Source organism: Micropterus salmoides, unplaced genomic scaffold (genome assembly GCF_014851395.1).
Source record: "Micropterus salmoides isolate LMB-PRFRI ecotype aquatic unplaced genomic scaffold, ASM1485139v1 Ms_hic_scaffold_3, whole genome shotgun sequence".
Taxonomy (NCBI): Eukaryota; Metazoa; Chordata; class Actinopteri; order Centrarchiformes; family Centrarchidae; genus Micropterus; species Micropterus salmoides.
Window position 1 is genome coordinate 36,040,299 of NW_024042261.1, and position 19,909 is coordinate 36,060,207.

At 39.9% G+C, this 19,909-nt stretch overlaps 1 protein-coding gene across 2 annotated transcripts in view; it reads left to right on the forward strand.

The window, feature by feature from the left end:
* The window catches only part of pak1 (p21 protein (Cdc42/Rac)-activated kinase 1), a 76,524-nt gene continuing 56,615 nt past the window's right edge, over positions 1-19,909 (forward strand). Inside the window, exons 1-2 of one of the 2 annotated variants that reach the window (XM_038693674.1) lie at positions 1-165; positions 15,364-15,413. The gene's annotated coding sequence lies outside the window, so the exon portion shown is untranslated. Of the gene's footprint in view, positions 166-4,148; positions 4,230-15,363; positions 15,414-19,909 lie in introns of those variants that run through there. The other variant, XM_038693675.1, reaches the window with a different exon arrangement.

Below are 19,909 nucleotides of genomic sequence, written 5' to 3' on the forward strand. Positions count from 1 at the left end.
GGGATCGGCAAGTTTACTGTTAAAAAAGCAGCCAGGAGGCCGACAGAGCGGAGCGGAGCTGATCCGAGAGGAGAGCAGAGTTAGCCGAATACATGAGACGGTGTGTCCCGGTGTCGGAAATTTCCACTCTACACTCTGGGATTTACATTTGCAACCAGACAAGTGGTGAGTGACCATTTCTACTTTATTTCTAAACCCTTAAATTTATTCCGTCATTTCCATTCTCAGCCAGGCATGGTGCGGCGTGAATTAACGTTACTTGAGGGGCTCGCTTGCCTGTGAATAGGAAGGGGTTAATGGTCACTGTAGGCTGGGATAACGCTATTATTCCCTTATTCTTTATCTTACATGCATGCATTAAAACGCCCGGACTCTGCAGGCCCATCAACACGCACACAGCGGACTTGAAGTCAGCCACGACGAGGTTATAACAGTCGGAGGTGGTGGATGGTGTGATTTATTTTTTTTATTACACCGGTTTCCTCCCAGTTTACCAGCTGGCTGTGATAACAGGGAGTTTTTTTTTTCTTCTTTTTTGTGGCGAACTGATAACACGACAAGGCGTGTATCGAATGAATGAATGGACGAATGAATGGGTGAAAGAAAGAAATCCTGCCTGTGTTTCCACTTTTCCATTTCTGAAATCTACCTCCAAAGGATACCTCTGACATGATTCATCAGAAAGTCCATGCGGTGCCCAAGAATAGACCGATACACTGCTCTGCTCCCACTGCGACGCCCTCAAATCTCTGAAATGGTTCTTTAAGTGCATTATTGAGCTCTTGTTGGTGTGATAAGTTCTCATTAGAAAAGCAATCACGGTTTATTTATTTTCTCAACCAGACAGAGCTGTTAGAAAGCAGAAATCCGCTCATATCTCGTAAAGTATCTATCTGACAATCCCTTACTCCCATTACTATGAGGCTATCAACGTGTCTGCAGTAATCAGAAGTGACTTAACAGTGAGCTCCTGCAGATTCACATCAGCACCTGCTTTATCTTTGCTGTAAACTTTCTTCTAGCTCTTCATACGTGCACAGTAATCTTTCTGAAATGCACTGGGGCTCTTGTTTCCACATGGCTCAGCAGAAATCACTGCACTTCTCTTGATCCTGCAGCTGGTATGTAGGCTATGTGTCAGTAGATTTTTAAAATTTTTTAGAGGCTTTGGCGAGTTTATCTGCTGCATCTTATTGATTACAGACATGCAGACAAGGGTGCTTTTTTAATCAGCATTTAGGAGAGTCTGTTCCCTTCAAACTCAGTCTAATTTTTTACTCAGCTGGACAAATAAACTGATTTCTTCAGCTCTCTGTATTTCATGCATACACTAAAAGCCCTCCTCCGGCTAAGTTGGGCTGAAGTTGCCCTTCGGTCCCTGTTATAAAAAGTTTGTAATAAAAGAATGACCAGTTTCCTGGATAATGAAAAGCTGTTAAGTGTGAGAAGCTGATTAAAGGTGTTGGTGGTTCACTCCTGAGCTGTTTGTTGTACTGGAAGACAAAAAATTTAATTATTTAGTGATGATTTAATATAATTTTCCCTTTTTGTGACTGATGTTACTTTACTATTAAGTTGCACACCTGTATGAGGGGAGATGATAGTGGAGAGATGAAATTAATTCCAGTCAAGTGATTATTGGCTTGTCATTTTGTTTATCGGCTTCCTCAAGGAACCCAGAAAGTTCCTCACCTCTGAACCTCTGCTGTAAGTTTCAATTTACATGTGTGCATTTAAATGAAGCCAGTTTAACCACTAGGAGTAATTGGTTTGTATACACTCTTCAGTGTGTAGTAGAATACTGCATTAAATGTTAATAATTATCCAATTTTTGACCCTGATCCACAGATGGACGTTCAAAATCAAATTTTCAAGATAGTCCTGAAGAAAATGAAAGTTGAGTTCTGATATTAGACATGGGGGAAAAAAATTCTATTTATGTATTAGTTGATGGAGAAAATTAACTGCCAACTATTTTGATAATTAATTAATCATTTGTAATTTATTTTGACCATTGATGTTTAGGGCTACAACTAATGATAATTTTTATTATTGATTAATCTATTGATTATTTTCTTGATTACTTTTTAGGTCTGAAAATTGATGTCCTCAAAGGTCTTCTTTTGTCCACAACCCAAATACATTGAGTTTACTGTCATAGAGGACTAAAGAAACCAGAAAATATTAACATGTGAGAAGCTGAATTTAGAGAATTTGGACCTTTTTTTCTTTAAAAAAGTGGAGGGCTGAAACAATTAATTGATTAAATCAATTACTAAAATGCATCAACGCAAATTCTTTGCATCGACACTTCGTTTAATCCATACTGTATAGCACACTGTTTGGCACGGACATTTGTTACTGTCGCACTTCGAGCTTACGCTGTGAACACGACGTGATTATGATGGAGCCGTTTGCAAAGTGGAGGAAGAGAGAGAAAATAGCGAGGGACAAAGAAGAAAGTGTCCAAAGCATGTGATTATTTCAGGCTAAAAGAAAACAACAACTCTGTAATGTCACAGTCCGTCCACCGTAAAACGAAACGTATGTCGCCTTGGCAACAGCACCTGATCAGAAAGCACCCGGTGTTCTGCCAGCGGACCACAGACAAGGTAACAGCAACTTTAGCATTTAACTGAAATCATGATTGATTGTTGAGTTGAAGGCTAGCCAAAGTAAGCTCAGCTGAAAATGTGCACACGTGTGTTTGTTATTCCTCACCTGGTTGGGCCGTGAGTTGACTGGGTGTCGGGTAGCCGCCAAGCAAAAAGTATTCTTAAACGACACATCGATGAAATAATCTGTAGAAGCTCGAGCACTAAAATCATCGTTAGCTGCAGCCCTAAAAAAGTGTTTAATCGATCATCAAAATAGTTGATGATTTAATTTAATAGTTGTCATCTAATGATTGGTCGACTAATTGTTGCAGCTCTATTTTGGACTCAGAAAAAAAGGGATGGACCCTTTTTATTTTACTATCTTTTTTGACATTTTATAGGCTAAATGATCAATCTGGAGAATAATCAATTGAATCGATACTTAACATTTGCTTTTAAGAATCTTTTAAATTACATCATATTTAAATCTAGTGTTAATGTAACTGGAATTTTCTTTTATGCATTTAACAAATTGGGATTGTTGGGTCTCCATTATAATTTAAATTGTATTATTGGTTTGAAGAAGCCTTTCTAATGATAGATCGACTGTTCTGGTCATCGGTAAAGATGTTTCTAAAGCAGCAGCTTCAAAACAAGTGCAGTAAATGAAGTCAGTGAAATAAGCCTCTGCCAATGCAGGAAGTCCACTTTCAAAGTGTAAAGTGCTGAGGGCCTGGCGGCCAGTCACATCTGATCAGAAACATGAATGGAAACTCTTGATTCAGTTATTGATACACAAGCGTTCCATGTTAATTTAACCTCAGAAATGTTTCCGTAGTCCGACTGAAAAGGCACAAATGGACTTCCTGGTTTCCTGGCAGTGAGATGAACCCATGGATTGGTTTAAGGCCAGTGGCGGCACACTGTGTTTGCCATGGAGACCTGGGTGTGGCCAAAGGAGTATTTTATGACCCTGTGTGAAGCGTGAGGCCACCCAGTTGTCGCTTTGACACCTCGACAGCATGACGGAGAGAGCGAGGAAGGCTGGGAGGAGTTAATGACCCATTTGGCTCCTGTGGCTTTGGGCTCGGCTACTTCAGGAGAATAAGCTGTGTGTGTGTGTGTGTGTGTGTGTGTGTGTTACCACGTGAATGTGTGGTTTTTCTTTTGGCCAGTCTTAGGACTCTGTCTCACCTGTCACTGAAGTTATTATAACCCCCGAGACAGTTTGTTTGGGAATTAGACCTGCTGACCTACAATATGGGCAACTTACTGCCAGGCACATTCACACAGAACGATGCAGTGCGCTTCATTTGCATATTATTTCTTTTCTATTTATTTTATTTTCAGTCTCATAATTCTGCATGTGAGATGGGGAAAGTCTGTTGTTTCTATTGCAGTATTAATCCCATGTTTAGTTGCCCAGCAGGAGCAACATTAGTGTTCAGTGGGGTCATGTTTGTGTCCACCTGGCGAATGTAATCCCCTGATTTAGCCTACTTTTCTTGTAGCTTTGTTTTTGGTCTCTACCAACTCCTGAGGGAAATATCTGACTCTTCAGCTACTAAATGCTCCACTCTGTTCACCAGTTAGTCGCTGACTGTGTCTTGTCTGCTGTTTGCTGCTGGGCAGGTATGTACAGTGGGTTTTTAGAGCTTTTTCACTGCAGTCAGGAATTACTGTACAAGTAGTCATGGGATCCATTCTTAATATAAAACTTTGATAATAGCAATTATGAGCTTGCCTCAAAATAACAACTAAATTAAATGAAGAAGTATTATTTAAAACTAGATTGATGTAGAGCTGATTCCTATATTACTCGATTAGTGTATCAACTGTTATGATAACTGATTATCAGTCATCTTTTAAGCAAAAATGCCAAATATTCTTAGTTCCTGCTTCTCATTTGTGATGATTTGCACTGTTTCTTTATCTGATGAGACAGTAAACTGTATGTCTTTAAGAGTTGGATTCAAGGAGTGTCCAGTTTGGTGTACTCAGAATCCTGTCTCTACTCTTTGAAGATGATGAAGATCAATATCACTTACATGTCTGCAAATAAAGCTGCCACCAGCAGCTGGTTAGCTTATTTAAGTTTGGCATAAAGACTGGAAAAAGGGGGAAATGGCTTACCTGGCTCGGTCCAAAGGTAACAAAAACCTAGACTCCAGGAAGTTACTGCGCCTGGCAAAGAAATAGTCATAGAAGAAATAAACATAACCTCCCGTCAAACTCAAACATATTATTTTTATACTTCAGCTTTTGTACAGATCAAGCAAACAAAATATAACATGTTAGTGATCTTTAGTGGTGCTGGTAGGTAGATTTTGTTACCTTTGGACTGAGGAATGATAGATGTTTCCCTTGTTTCCGGTCTTTGTGCTAAGCTAAGCTAACTGGTAGCTTTATATTAATTTATTTTTATTATACTAACCCATACAGAATCAGTCTTTTTATCTAACTCTCTGCAAGAGACTAAATAAATGTATTTCGAACAAATGTCAAACTATTCCTTTAACTGGCGGATTGGTGTAATGTTGCAGATATCAAGTGCAACTACTCACTAGCAGATTTCTACAAACAATAATGAACTAAATTACTCATTGAGATGGATATTTTTCTTGCAGTGTTGCCACTCACTCACATACAGTACCAACAGAAATAGTAATATTGGCTGTGGAGCAGCCAGTAGCCTGCCAGCAGCTGAATAATGGATAGTCTGTCTGCCTGGAAGGCTGCTGGAGCTGCTGAGCACGGCGTCTAGACGAACCCCGACAGCACAAAACTACATGCACGCTCCTCCTCTCTCCGTGAAAAAGACTGACTGTCTGAGTCCAGATAAAAAGCTGTGATCCTGGATTGATTTTTTTATCCACTTCATTGATGTGAAGGCAGATGAAAGGAAGGGTAATGACACATGCTTAAGCTGTTAATGGTATGGTTCAGGCTTAGAAAGATATTCCTAATACTGGTGGTGTAATTATGTTCAGACCTGTAGAGAGGATTGAAATATTCCACTTGACTACCTCTGCTTCAGTTCAGTTTCAGTTTTAGGAGTCAAAGCACTGTTTGATTAGAGAACAGGAGGACGAAGCTTTTGCAGGTGGAGCGCCATTTGGGGATAACATCAGTGTAATTTAATCTGTTTTCTGTCAGCACTGATCTGTCTGAGTGTATTTGCTGCAGTCAGAAGCTCTTACTGTCTGTTGTATTGCAGGTCCGCACAATCCACAAAGTCACAGGCTTGTGCTTTTGGAATTCTCGTAAAAAGAAACCCCTTAGAAACAGTTAGTAGTTGTAGTTTTCATGTTTGTTACAGTATGTACAAAGAGAGCTGCACTGAAGCTTACATGGCTACAGAACCTGCACAGGACTATTAAGTAGTGAACGTGCATGGTGCATTCAAACTTCATGAGTGTTGAACCTCTTGAACTTGTGTCTTCGGCTCGCCATGTGACCACATCAGCCACAGAAACTACAGAGACGGGAAACAATACAGCAGCTGATTTTGCAGGTATCTGAATTACAAGCCTCTTCACCAGCAGAGAACAGAGGGAAGAGATACCGTATTGAAGCATCATCAGAATCACAATGTTGAAGTTCGTTTCCGATTCGGTAGTTAAGGGGGAACTCGGGTCCAGATCAAAAAACACTATGCCTAGAGTTGTCAAATCTGGAATACAATGTACTGGAGAGGCTAAAAAAATACAGTTTCAGATTTGTATAACCTGTATTTTATTTGTGGAAATGCAAAAGGGAGATTTCACTGTTTTTCTTTTTGCATGTAGACCACCAGTGGCATAAGGTATTAACTGGCCCCAGTGCAGGCTGTTATGATGGGCCCTTGGGCTACACTGTTACAAAGCACACCCTGCGTTTGTGTCTAGAAGAGAACCATATATAGGCAAATTTATGTGCCATATTTCCTTGTTTTGTCACGGTTTAACAACTGATAAGATTAGATGCAGTAAATACCTAATTTAAAGCTCCTTAAATTGACTTCTTTCCATACTAATGGATTAAGCAGCAGCTGTCCTGTGTGCGCCTGGATGCACCAGTCTAAAGTAAAGTACCATCATGTGATGGATTTTAGAGTCGGACTGTGTCACCTAGACTTTGCATTTGCAAAATACAGAAGTCAAAGAGAAAGTTATAAGAAGCATAGCCAGTTCTGTCATTGTCAAAATCCTGAAACGTCACTACAACAGCTGAGTGCAGGAGGTGTCCTGCTGAAAAGACGCAGACTTTTTCGGGCAACTTCAGTACAATAACCTCCCGAATCACGACAACCACATTCCTCTTCAACAGAGAGGCGAGACATTATGGTGGTGAATAAGAAAGTAAAGTGGCCTCATAACTCATAAACAACACCATGTTCTAAAAACAGGCCATCTACAACGCACACAGTCACGCACATCCACACAATTAAACAGGTAGCCTAGGCCTACTTAGCGGCGACCTGAACACGAAATGATAACAGCCTGTAAAACAGCGGCACGGCACCCACATCACATCCACTGAAAAAAGTTACTCACCTATTTGAAATGTATCTGACGAGCATTAAGCGAGATCCTTGACAGTGTCCTCAGTAATCCTAAACAATCTTATCTGTGTGTGCCCATATGAGTGTGTTTGTATATATAGCAGTTGATTTCACCATTAATAATATAGTTATTGGTGAAATGGCTATTTAGAGTGCATTGATGGATTTTATGCATTTTACCATGTCACTGATAAGACCAGTTCGTATCATGGCGGGGCCGCTCCCGTCAAGGGCCCCCTAATACAGTCTGGGCCCCAGTGCACTGTCTATACCTACGCCGCTGTAGACCACATTAAACCAGGTCCAGATTGAGAAACCGCTATGCCGAGAGCTGTCAAATCTGGATTATAAGGGGGATTTATGTGTTTTTTACATGCAGACCACACAAAGCGCCCTTTTTTCATTTTCACAAATAGAATAAAGGTTTCACAAATGGGAAACTACTATTTTAAAGATTATTTTGCAGAAATTTAGTCTCGCTGGTTTTTGATCTGGACCTGAGTTTCCCTTTAAACTGATTATTCAGTCTGGGACAATAAACAATGTTTATAATAGTAGTTCGCTAAACTTGCTATATTAATAGTGTGGTTTTTCTAACCTTTCCTCCATTTTAAGCTACATCCTGCTCTATTTAGCTACATGATGAGATTGAAGTACAGGCTGGTTGGATCGGAGGTAGCGCTGCTGCTGCCTGGAAACTTTGTTATTCTGTGATTTGAATCGGCAACTGCTTGCTCAAGTGAATGAGCTTTTGAGGCATTTCCAGGCTTTTTTAGGGTGGACACTCTTACCCTGTAACAATTGGCACATTAGCATAAAATAATTGGAATCAATTAATCAAGTACTGATAATCTTTACAGAAATCTCGACAGCAGACGAACACAAAGAACCTGAACATGAGGAGCGAGGACTGCTGATAGTGGGGATGGTCAAGGCCAAAACCCAGCTTCTTAAGAGCTGACATCATAGGTGTGTGTGCGTGTGTGTCCCAAGACCATATGGCAAAGGAACCGCCCACTCATGGGACCAGCCACACCTTCCAGTAACACACACATACTACCTTGTAACACCGCGCCATCTTGGGTTTCAGCGCCATTGCCTTTTTAAAAAGAAGGTGAATGAAAGAATTGGTTTACGTGTTTGACCTCCCGTTGTAGTGACACACTCACTCCTTTACTTTTAATCTGCCCTTTCCTAGTATCACATGTACACACCTTCAAACACACATGATCAGATAAAACTCACACAGGTGTGTGTGTGTGTGTGTGTGTGTGTGTGTGTGTGAGAGATAAACGAATCATAAATGAGAGAGTGAAAGTAGGTCTAGTATAGAGAGGAAAGTTGTGTGTCACACCTCAGTCCTGCAGTCTACTTTGATCAACCAACTGTGTGTGTGTGAATATTTCAGTGCTGAAGTATTGCATTCACGCCCTGCAGCCTTGCATCCATAGAGAGATACTCTGTGCATTACATCATAGCATGATTACATACTGTTTGTTGGATAGTGTGTGTCTGTTGGGAGAGAAAACCATGAGAGGTGAGATGGTGACTGTGTCTCGACTAACACGCACTGACAAGGTGAACGGGTTCATACAGTATGTGTGTATGTGATAATCATGTGATCTAAATACAAGACTTCAGCCAGCCAAACAGACCAAGGCCTGTACAACACAAATGTGTTTTCAAAGATTGTAATTTAACACCTCTGAAGGTTAAATTCCTCCTAAATGGTTGCTTCTAAATTTCAGGCTCTTCCATAATTTTTTGCTTACATTACAATCTCTGTTCCAGCTCAAAGGCACAAAGAGATTTTTAGTTTGTGCGCAGAAATGTTTTGTTCTGTCCAACCAACGGCCCAAAACTCAAAAGAGATTCGGTTTATTGTTATACCTTTTATTTAAGCAGGGAAAAAAACTCATTGAGATTAAAAATCTTTTTCAAGAGTGTCCTAACTCTGGGCAGCAGCACAGTTAACAATGTTACAGACATGAAAAGATGTATCATAAACATAAAACATACCAATTTATGATGGGAGTAAGTAATCAGTTACAAGCTCGTGAAATATCAAAACTTTCTTAAATATTCACTTCATTTCATCAACAACAATGATTAAATCAGTAATCAATCATAACATCTACAGCCAGAATTCCTGACCTCTAAGTCATTTAAAAGTACTTTAAAAGCAACCAGTAAAACCGGCTCCTGAAGATTCAGAACATTTTGCAGCTGATTCCAAGCAAAGTCAGCAGCGCACTACTTAGCAAACGCCCCTTTACCCAATTCAGTCTGGACTTAAGGGACAGATAGTAGTAATAAGTTCTGGGAACGAAGACAACATCTTTCCGTACTTTACTCTTAAGGGTAGATTTGTAAATAAGATGGAAGCAGACCAAGTACGGCTTTAGAAATTGGAGTTCGCCAATGTTTAAGTCTACAGTTAGACAATGCAGACCAACCAACCCAAACATACAAAGAGCAATGGTGAGTAAGGACTCTAAAGTTTGTGATGAACCTCGACATTTGTTGAATGTGACATTTAATAGAGAGATATTGATAGATTATGATATAACAGATAAATGCAGCATATCCTCAAATTTCGGAAATTGGAACCAGCAAATGTTTGGTGTTTGTTTATGAAAGACTTAAACTATAATAATATTGACCGAAAATTAATTGGCCACAATTCTGACAATTAACTGATTTTACTTACTGTGGACTGAATGAATTAAGTCAAACATTTGCGTATTCCGCCTTTTGAAATGTGAGGGTGTTCTGCTTTTACTGGCTAATTTTACACCAATGTAAATTAAATTAATCTTTTTTGGTGTTATATGTGTTCTGGACACAATAAACCTGAAGGAAACACATGGGCTCTGAGTAATATTTTCTGACATTTTAAGCACCAAATAATTAGCAGACACGATAATAATGATAATAACCACTTAATAATGAATGAGTGTAGATTTAGAGCAGGGTCTGTAGTGACACATACTACATTTATTTTCTCTCAGTTGGAAGGAGGGGGATTTCTAGCAGCATAATGGCCTGTCATGATATTTTCAAATGCCAACATCATGATATCATTTTTACAGTATTACACAGCTAAGAAAACACTTCCAAATGTTCAATCTCCTCTTCATTTCCTCTTTTCTCCTCTTTTTTCTTTACTTTTTCCCACCTCTTATCTTCTTCATCCCATTCCTTCTTTTACTAGCCATACATATCTTTCCAAACCATCCTCCTCCTCATCTTTCTCTCCTGTCTTTCCTCCTCTTCCTCATGCTCTTCATTCCCCTTGCTTTTTTCACCATGTCATACTTTACTCTCCTCCGGTCTATTTTACGTAACCGGTGAAGCAACTATAATACAATTATCTATAAATATCCCTTCATTTTTCTCACTGTCAAACAGAGGGGATCTTTTTTTTTTATTTGCTCTGATCCACTTCCTTCCACTTACCAGATATATTTTCTCTCTGCTATTTCTACCACAGGGATTCTCTCACTTTATATCTCTTCCTCAAACATTTAAAAGTAGGATACTTTTTCAAATCAAAATCAATAAAGTTGGCACATTTCATCCGTTCTTGATATTTGTGATTAAAGGATAATTTGCATGTTGAAATGCTGAAAGGTAAACTGTGTTGAAAATGTGACTGACCGTTTACAGGAAGCTATATGGATGTTGCTGGTGCACAGCTGCATGTTCAGTATATATTAAGATACTGCTGCTGTTGCATTTAGCGGTCTGTGAAGCCACATCAATGTAAAGTAGTCCATATGCAAAATAAGGGAAAAAGTAAAACTAATCCTTGTAATCCTCAAGATTTCAGTCTTGATTGATTTTATGACAATCGCAGTTACGCCTGGTCCACACTGCCTACCTGAGCAGTGCGCATGGGCAACTAAAATTGGACATTTCAGGAAAATCTTAAGGATTATAAATTTAAACAGACAACATTTTGTTCCCTCAGCTTTGTCGCTCCAAATCCATCTGTCTTTCTCTCTGTCTCTCTCCCATCTTGTCCTTTCCCCCGAGGGGGGTGGATGTTTCATGCTGTGGTGTCACCTCGGTATTAACAGGAAGACAAGAACAACACCCTCCCCCTCAACACACTGCCCATATTTTAAATATGGCCAGTCAAGCACATCAGCTTGCCCTCTACATGCACTCCCTCGCTCTCTCATATTAAAAATGATTGGTTACATTATAGGGTATATTTTCCAAAGGCTGTGCATTCAAACTACAGCAGAAACTTTCTCTCTCATTATCCATATATCTTTTAAGTAATTTTTTTAAGCAAGCTATTCACCTGTACTGACTTCTGAAATGCAAATATTTGCTGGTTTTTGAATATCCTTTGGTTTTGGACTGTTGGACAAACAAAAGCAAGACATTAATGTGGGTTTTTTTTATTGATCAAACAATCAATTAATTGAGAAAACATTTAGCAGATTAATCGATAATGAAATTGGAGCACTAATTCACAAAGATAACCTACCTAAACTTAAGCCTGTTACTCTAAATTACTGTTATATTAAAGTCTACTGATGGTGCAAGACTTCCAAAAAAATTTTGGAAAAATATTTCCGCGTGTGTCTCCGCCAGCTGCTTGTCATCATTCATCAGATATCACCATGCTCAGCAGGAATAATTAGGCTTGCAGCCATTAAACACAATTACACTCACATTTGGCTGCCACGTACATTACACACACAAGTAGCCTGACTTCATGTATGTGTGACAGCCGGTCGGCGGGAGAGACAAAGCCGGTTTAGAGAGCAACATGTTGGATTTTCAGGCTGATCTTCATGTTGTAATGGTTGTTGATGCTTCAGCCTTGACTTGAACAGAGGTGCTTCAAAGGTGTTTCATAGTCAGTAATAAACCTGTTAATATTGACAGTAGATTTGACCTGGGTGATAAATTAAATATTATCCTTAATGAACTTTCAGCTAAGTCATGTTCTATACTGATGTGATCTTATCATGGTGTCGTTATACTAAAGTCTGTTATCCAAATGATTGATTCTCAACAAACTAATTTAAAAATCCTCATTAGTATCATGGTAATGATAATTTTGATAATCCACACCACATAACCACATAACATAACAGCTGGTCAATACAAAGATAAAATCCCATAACCTGTACAATGCTAGACAGAAACCACCATTTCTGGATTCACACCTTCAACAAGTTTTCATATAGAGCAAAAATGCTTCAACGTCTCTCACTTTAGTTCACAGACATCTGTGATTGAGAAGTTGAAATATATACCTGTTATACCCGTTCATTTGGATAAACTATCAGTGCCTTCTGTCTTTATCTAAATACAGCAACTCTGAATGTCTCACCTGAACTGACTACTGTAAGTTAACTTATCTCTGTCCATCAGATAATAGGTTGTATGTGCGAGACCTGCAGCTCACCTGTACCTTTAGCTTAGTGAGTGGATGTATGATTAGCAAAGGCAAATGCTGTGCCAACTGTCACACAGAGTGTGTATGTGTGTGTGACATGTTGCATTAGCCTGTGGTAATGAGACTTTAGCACCACCGTAATAAGCCATAATCTATAACTCCATTAGCATTGCCCTTCTGGCTCCTGGTATAAACTGTGTGTGTGTGTTTACTCACAGAAAGGTGTGAATGTGTGGACAGCTGCAGGGTTGACTCTCACCTCTTGCCTGCCTTCTGTTTGTCCCCCCTCTCCCCCCTTAGCTCAAACTTTCATCTGTTCAGCTTTGTCTGACACCAAGCTGGTTCCTTCTCACTTATAAGACTGCAGACTGTTTGTTTGTGTGAAGGCATGCAGACCCCATCTGCTAAGAAAGGCAGAAAGACTGGGGGGGATAAAGACTGATAGAAGCCCTTTTCCTAACTAATAATAATAACGGGATTTCTTTCTGTTCATTTTGGTATCACATTCACTCCGTTCCAGTTCATCCCAAAGGTGTTGGATGGGGTTGTGGTCAGGGTGGCTCTGTGCAGGCAAGTCAAGTTCTTTCACATCAAACTAGAAAAACCCCAAAGGCAGGTCCATATCTGCCTGTACGGACCTGGGTCTGTGTATGGAGGCATTGTCATGTTGAACATGTTGTCACAAAGTTGGAAGCACAGCATAGTCTAAAATATTGCTGTATGCTGTTTCATTAAGATTTCACTTCATTGGAACTAAGGTTTTAGACAAAGCTATTAAAAGAAATACAAGAACAGACCGAATGTACGCAAAGTATGTGGACAGCAGTGTCATTACAGACTTTTGACCATATACTATATTTGAAAGGAATTTGTCTCTGTTACCTGTCTCTGTCTGATTTCAGGATCAAATGTATCTCTAAGGGACAAACCACTCTACTACGTATTTGTTTGCACCTCCCGTCCAGAAGTGAATCCGAAGACCTAGAACAAAGAAGTTTGAAAAGGCTGCTGACTCTGTTTTTTATTTTAAAACTCCGGGTAGTGTTTTTTAGTGGGAACGGGCAAAAACAGAGGACTTTAGAAACGATGACTCAGATGGTAATGTTTGGCTCTCTCAATGGATCTTGTAAGTCAAGCAAAGCAAAAACGCAATGCTACTGACGAGTTTTAGTTTTGGTATTTTATTAAATTATTTTGTACCAGCAAATAACACTTAGAGCCTACACTTGTACTGTGCATGTCACTGTATTTACTTTGCTTTAAACTCTCGTGTTACTTTCAGTAAAGTGCAATTTATAATTCTGCGTCAAATCGACGGCGCAGGCTACGGGGCTACGCAGAGGCTACGCAGAGGCTACACCATAGCCTGATTTGCACCTCCTCAAAATGTAACTACATGTCGAGTGGACGCGGACCGTAAGCTCTGTCATTGGTCGGCTGGGTAGCCTTGCAATGCTTCCGAGCCGACCGGAAATACTCCGCGTTTGGAACATAGACTGTATATAAGAAGGTTTGGAATAACAGTTACTAGCGGCCAAAACGGTGGCTGTAACACAGTGAATCAATATATTTGACCGTCGCAACCTGAGCGAAATGACTCGTTTCGCTATCAGAATGTGATCCATTCAGTCGGTAACATTTGAAAAGGCTACACCAGCCGCACGTTTACAATTTTACCCCCATTTACATTAGCGGAGGGCTAAACTGGAAGTTAGCCTGCTCGGCCGGCAAAAGTCAACACAGTGGACGATGTTGCGCTACTGCAGACTAGCTTTTGGGGGTATGATTGCAGAATGGCAGACACACCTACGCACAAGAATTAATGCATGGCTACGTGCGTAGCCTACGGCGTAGGTACGCACGTAGACCCTACACAGGAGTATAAATGGGCCTTTACCGTTCCAGCTCATTATTGGTCCATGCAAAAGAAATATCTGGTGTGGTTCTTCGTCTGTAGTACTTAAATCTGTTGCCAAATCTTCTGCAGCTGCGAGTAGACCATCTGCTTCATGTTAACACCAGCATGCGCATGCCCAATGTACGTGAATGGCCACTAGATGTGCGTTTTCAGTCGTTTTAATGTAGACACAGATCAGTTCTACATTAAAAACTCAGTTTTTAAACAAAAACAGTATCGTGGATGGGGCCTAAAAGTTATTCCAGGATTTTGATGTTGATCCTTAAGTCCGGACTGAATCCGACTTTGGCTTTCTGCTAGAAGATCTTTAGTACGCTGATTGTGTAGTGTGGGGAGTACAAGAAGTGTGTCTTCATTTCTCACCGTGTCCATTACTGTTGTCTCTTTTGCTCAGATTCTTTCTGTGATCATCTCATTCACATTTCAAAGTGTCATTTCAGCGCCGTCTCTGTCACATCTTTCTCTGCAGGACTATAAAAATGTGATTTGATTAAGTGTCTGAAAATGCTAACAACCCAGGAGGTAGTAATACCCTGTGCTAGCCTGCTAGCATTTCCTCCCCTGTAAATCAAATATATTTAATACTTGTGCGGATGTCTGACAACACAAAGAAACAGAAATTGAAAGATATTTTTATGACTAGGCATGTTTTGCTATACTTACTTAATATTCTAGGTAGCCTAGAGCACTGATCCGTATCCTGATGACTGACTGAAAGATTTATTGTTATGTCCTTCTTTAAGAGCAAGTGGAGCGAATTAAATAGTTTTAATAGCCGCTGATAAGATGGACCTCCATTTAAAAAAGTGCCAAGGTGATGAACAGTCTGTAAAATCTGTGATGAATAGTGTGTAATAACAGCTGTCGCTCTGTTTCTGTGCAGGCTGCAGGTTGAAGCTGTCTCTTTGCCTTTCTGTGATACAACGTTAACAGGTAAGCTGGGCTGGTGTAACACATACGACAGCTCATCTCTCTGTTGTAGTTGTAAGTTGGAGTTTGTTGTGTGCCTTGCACAGTGGCACTGTGCACGGTAAAATCAATAACAAAACTGTCCATTGTAAACATCCATCACAGTTTACAGACAGATGAAGTCGTTTGCACACACAGTTTTGCCGATATTTCAAGTGGGGTCACTTTCAGTTTTCCCTTCATATAAAGTGGTCCAGATATTCTCACTAAATGATTATCTTGTTTACAACCTGACTGATCATCTGGCTGCTTTTTTTTGTTGCCAGATCTCAGCAATTACTTTGCAAATCGCTGTGTTATCATAACTAACCAACTAACTAGCTAGCCGGACAACACATTGTGTGTACAGGAACAGGGTATATCTATTACATATGTAATAGGTTAGATCTTATAGGCAAATAATAGAGGTGACATTTTTGGGCGAAATGGGTTACGTATCAAATGAAAACTCTTGATGAGCTCTTTCTACTGCCACAAGGAAGCCAATCCAGATTTATTAATCAAACACCAAAAGACCTAACACTGAACACACCAAACTATTTAGGACCAAAAGGGCAAACAAATGGTAAAATTTAATAAACAAAGTCAGGACAAAGTATTGGTCAAATGTCACCCATGCCTCCCTGGTTCTAACCCCTCGAACATCAAGTCCATTGTTTTCAGTATTTTACACATTGTTCATATCCCAGTCTTAGTGTAAAGGTCAGTCATGCCATTGTTGGAGGGTTTGCCTGCAACCATCCGATGATGTCTTTCTTGGAAGCAGCCAGTTACATCCAGTGCCATTTATATTATATGGAAGTTTTCCCAGATGTAAGAATAGAACAATCAACTTCTATTCCAAGTATTTTATTATCTCTTCAGCAGTGTCTTGACAGTATGAAAAAAAATTATGGACACACCCAGAAAATAAGATAATGAACACCCCTTTGCATAAATTTCAGTTTTGGAGTCACAAAATAACTTAACTAAAATAACATAACTCTCATCAGGACCATGAGTTGGTGGTCTGGCTTTCCCATATTATCATGTCATCCTCCGATATCTCGGATAAATTGGTATATTGATACTGACATTGGGATAACAGAGTTATTAGTGTCTTTATTCAGTGCAGTTTAATGTTACTGACTAACTAAATTGTCCATATTTTGAAGCCAGATAATTGCTTTGATAAGAGAAAACACGAACTAGTTAATTGTTGACTGTTGTTTTATCTAAGAGAGTGAGAACATGAGCATTGCCTTAAGGAGACCTATTATTCTGCTTTTCCAGTCCTATATTGTAGTTCTGTGACTCCTCTATGGCAGCTTTGCATGATTCAAAGTGCAAAAAAAGAGTTTTCGATCTTATAAGCTGTGTTTCAACCAAAGGAACTACATCCCGGAACTAGGAACCTTTGGAGGAACCCATTGCGTTTCCATCGAAGGGACCAGGGTCTAAATTTAGTCCTAGGGTCTTTATTTTACCCCCCAAAAAGTCCCTGCTCGGGGGGCAGTACTTTCCGAAAGTACCGGTACTTTGTGGGGGTGGGGCTTGCCTTGCACTGAATTTCTGAATGGGCGCAGAGGCTACTGGCTTTAACTGGAGAATGTTGGGTGTTTTTCTATGACTGCTCGACGACTCTCTTTTCCACCTTGTTTGCAAACCAATAAATCACAATCAACAGTCAAATAGTTCAAGTCTCCCCGATGTCCGCCTGAGATTGTACGTCAGCATTAAATGTACTGCTCGGAAACAGCAGCCAGTGTGCAGTGATGTGTTTACAGCAAACCGCTGATGCAGTTAAGCTAAATACTGAAGTTGTTGTTTTAAGGTTTCATCAGTCCGGAAGTTTTTACACAGAGCCAAGTCTGTCTCCTCTTGTCCAAAACAAACAGAACAGCTGATTACAGCAGGTAATAAAGCTCGTTAAACATCCCGTTCCTCTGACGCTCAGGCGACAGACGTGATGCTGCAGCTGATCTGCAGCTTTTGTCGGCTGGAAATGTTATAATAACCAAACTGTTTATTTTATTTTTGCATTGCTTTCTCTGTGCTGGAGTTATTTTATGAACTCAATGGCCTTTTCCAGTTTGTTATTAAATTTGTAACAAACTTTATCGTGTGTCTCTTCATTATACTCCCACACAAAAAAGCTGCTTTCATGGTCACAGCCTATAGATTTTCATTATATTCCAATCAAATCTGATGTTCATTTATAAATTTTGCTCATGGATAGGGGTTACAAATAATGATGCCTGTGCATCGCTTTGTACAGCGTACAGGCTATGTCATCTGGTTAATTTGCCTAAGCTTCGCAGGTCTTTAGTGGGCTGAAGGAAACTTTTAGTTCCTTGAAAAGAGATCCAGGGACTTAAAAGGCCCGGGTTCTATTGGTTGAAACGGGGCTATACTGGCACTTCATGCAGGCCCTCATTTCAGCATCTGTCTAAAATAAGCAGTAGATGCTCCTTTTTGGCTCACAGGGATTTATTTTAAATATTTTTACCTCATTATTTGAAGCTTTGGTTTGACATGTTTAACATGAACATCTGACAATGTAAAATTAAAAGCATAATAGGTCCCCTTAAGTCATTTCTTGCAACAGTGATTTTAAGGATCAATTTTCTTAGTCAGTGGCTCTGGTGCAGGTTACCCTGCAGATATGCGGTTCATTAAATCATTTGTCACACTAAAGACGGGAAACACGTGGCAGCACATCATTGGACAGAGTTGTGGTTCGCTGAGGGAAACCAGAGTGTTATGTTATTATTATGTAAGTTGGCTGTAATGTGATTCTGCCTTTCTGGCCTGATGGCTCCCAGCATGCACCGCAGCCTTCATTATTTATGGGGTTGCCATAGTAATGGGGCTGGGTAGGGGCGGAGTCTGACAGCTGGTAGATCAGGGATGCAGACAGACGCCCCCCCCCTCCCCAAACGCACACCTCTGTGTGTGTGTGTGTGTGTGGGGGGGGTTTACTGTGCTCATGAGAACTGGGCCTTGGAGGGTTTGCCATGCATTTTTTATGTACTGCATCATTGTGTGTGTGCTCTGTTTGCAGATGTCTATGTTGGGAATATTGCCACATTGTGAGTATCTGTAATGGACAAGCGTAGGCCTACAACAGGAGTGGGTGATGGGATGAATAAAATCTTCTGTCAGGCTTCTTCCATACAGCCAGATATATTAAAGAATATATAGATATATTTACTTGTTTAATGAAATGTATCGGGTTGATTGTTTTATGTAGTATGTATGATGCTTTGGCAATATTGTTATTATACATTCATGCCAATAAAGCTAATTTGAATTGAATTAAAGATCCTTAGTCGATGTCTTCATGGGTCCACTTGATTCCTTAAATCCGAGATTTAAAACCTGACCTGGGACCGGAGTCGGACCAGTTAGTTTGTGTTAATTTGCTGTTTTAAAAGGGTTAAAAACAAACCAACAAACAAACCGATTGAGGCAGTGGTAGACCAGCAACTCCAGTGTTCAGCGGGGAAAATACTGTTTTTGGTAAAGGAGTCTGGTGGCTTTGAAGAGGGGGATATAACGGCTTCAGTTCCTCGTCGGAAAGGGCTGTCTTACGGCAAGTTAAAGTGATGTAAATATTCTAAATGTAGCGTATGCTTTGATATTGATTTTTTTTTTTTTTTTTTTTTTTTTTTTTTTCTTTTAGGTATGTAAAATACGTTTAGATTCTATATCCATAGCAGTACATTACTTGACTCATGTCTGCTTCTCCAAACTGGGGGGCATGCAGACCTCCATTAACTGAACATAATTCACTGACTCATTCAAACCCCAAAATATCCAAACTAACCCTTTAAGGCAATGTTGGGGGGACACAGTGAGCTTCTGCGGTGCTATGGTATTGCCAAATATGTACTGACAGACACATTTCTACCATCACACGGTATATGCCGTGTTTACTGTCCAATCCTATATGACCGCATGATTTTAGCATTTGTTTTCACATATGAATTTGGCTTTGTGATGGATAACAGTTCATTGCTTTGAACAACAGTTGGATTGTTTTACAGTGTTGAAATGTTAATAGAATAATCCACAGTATCCCGTATCTATCTTACCCAGCTGGGAAAGCTGTTAATGGTGTACGGTGGTGTGTCGGTGTGTCGTCCCATGTCTTCAGGGCTGGACTGAGATCTACACCGTCTTCTAAGAATCACGTTACAGACACACAGACATGTACTTCAGACATCCAGTTGTAAGCTAGGACACAACCTCTACCCTGTATATAATACAGGAAACTCACACATCATACTTAAGTTGTAATGTACAATAACACATTTGCAAATAAACATGGACACCTACACATAACATGCACATACAGACACACTTGCGCAGACATGAATGGCACAAAGACAAGCTTAGAGCTGGACACAATCTTAAGTAGGGTTGCATTTGATGATTATTTTCATTATCCTGTCCTTTGTCATTTGTCAAAGATCATT